Here is a 2,351-nt window from a genome sequence, read left to right as displayed (position 1 = left end):
TGTTGATCTAATTTACTAAGGAAAACATAGTCTTTGACATCTTGATATTGACATTTGGCCCCTGATATGAGGAGGGTCTTCAAAAAGTTCACGAAAAAATTCATATTACCTTTTAATTCTATTTTTTTGCAAACTTTTTGAAGTACTCTTGCATGTAAGATGAGAAAAAGTAGCTGAGCTGATACAGTTTCTGTCTATATCTCACCTGTAGTTGCATATGTAAGACTATGGATGCAAAGATATATGTACATGTGGGACATGTGTAGCCATGAGAGCTTAAGAGTATAAAATGTACAATTCCAAAAGCTTGCCTTTCTTCATCTTTTTTCCAACACTCTGTATCATACACTTGTTTTCCCTCCCAATCTCTGTATTAGCATGAACTCATTTCCCATCTCCGATGCTATTTCCCACAGTCTTAACCAGTATAACACAGCCTTACCTTTCTTTCCAAATGTCTCTGAAAGGCTGAACTTTAAAAAGATCATTTAACATCTCTCTGGGCTCACCCTTTCCTAAGCAATAAATAAGCATTTATAGCAGTACATTAGCTCTGCTTCCCCTGGGATGGAGACTGTAGACTCCCCGGGATCTTGGCATAGACTAAGTGATATTCACTGGAGAGTTCACCTAGAAAACCTCTCTCCCTACACTGGAATTATGGAGCAATAGTTATCTACTTTTTTCCTTCCAATGATAAATTCAGTATCTTTTATGCTTTTCAATTTAAGTCTAAGCTCCCACTTAACAACTGGGCAGTTAAGATGAGTCTTTGCCATCTTCTTCAGTGACATGATCCATCAATTTTCCCTTGCTCTTTTGTCTACATCTTCTCTGTTATTATTTAATCTTGACATGTCTACAATCCCTTTGCTCTACTTCCAAGAACTCCTCATGCAAGTAAAAGGCTACATAAGGCCACAAAGACATGAGGGGCCAAGGTCCTGGAGAGAAGCTCACTGAGGTGAGCATAACTTCTTACTCATCATTTTCTCCACTGGTTGTTTAATAATTATAGGAACAGGGAACAAGGCTGCTGACCAGGGCAGAGTGAAGCCACTTAGACCTGAGAAGTCTTGCAGAGTTTTACCAAATTATCAGTGATAGGAGAAAAAAACTGCATTTGAGGGCCTCAAAAGCAGCCAGCACATGAGGAACGAAGATCTCATCGCAAAAAGAAGTGCAAAGAAGTGAGCCTGAAAATCTACACCACTCTTCTCATAGAACCATTTCCTAAATCTAAACCTGCATGAGGCAATTGGTGAAAGCATAAAGACAGCATAATTAATTTTGGCAGTCTCATAATGCTAAGAAATCTAAACCTGCATGAGGCAATTGGTGAAAGCATAAAGACAGCATAATTAATTTTGGCAGTTTTGTAATGCTAAGGAGATAAAAATCAGTATTCAGGACATGCCAAAAAAGATGGAGCACAGTAAAAGTCCCTGGAAAGCTCCATCTCTGGAGAAGATAGAGTCTTACAAAGATTATATAGTGATGAATTTTGCCAAAGAACAAAATAACTATTTTCTGTAGAAAACTAATGTCTTCAAAAGCTTTGACAACTTTTAAAATAAATTATTTTGTCTTCAGTAAAAAGCTACCAAGCAAACCAAGAAAGCAGACAAAGATAATAAAACAGAAAATAGAAACCTAACCACAAGGCATCCAGATATTGGATGTATCATACAGGGACTTTAGGGTTACTGTAGTTAAAATGTTCAAGAAAATAAATGACAAGATGCACAATTTTATAAGACAACTAGAGTCCACAAGAAGAATCAAATGGAAATTCTAGAAATAAAAAAATAAAAAGAAAAAAATAAGAACTTGACAAATGAATATAAGAAAATATTGGTTATCCTTACAAAATCTTAGAACAAGAATTTGAAAATAATATATTGTGGGACAAATTTGTCTCATAGCTGTTCTTTTTCAGTCATCTAGATAAGTATAGCTTTTGCATTAATAAATGGTTAATGAAAAAAAGGAGAATAATAATAAATGACAGATGGCCTAAATAAAAAATACATGGCCGACAAAGCCTAAAATATTGACTATCTGACACTTTACAGAAAAAGTTCATTGACCACTGAAATAGATTAGTGAGACTGAAATAACCAGATTGAAACACATAGAACAAAAGAATTTTAAAAATACAGAAATAAGCACTAAAGATGTGTGCGACAAGATTAAATCATCAAAATTAATACAGTGGTTTAAAAATGTGCCACAAATTATTTGGCTCTCTTTTCACCAAGTTATCAGTAAAGTAAAACAGAAATGGCACTATATATTTTTTTTTCGTTAAATTTTTATTTTGTCAATATACAATGTATATGATTATTATG

The sequence above is a fragment of the Galeopterus variegatus genome, unplaced genomic scaffold (assembly GCF_000696425.1).
Source record: "Galeopterus variegatus unplaced genomic scaffold, G_variegatus-3.0.2 Scaffold18535, whole genome shotgun sequence".
Classification (NCBI taxonomy): domain Eukaryota; kingdom Metazoa; phylum Chordata; class Mammalia; order Dermoptera; family Cynocephalidae; genus Galeopterus; species Galeopterus variegatus.
Note: the sequence above shows the minus strand (reverse complement) of the source record.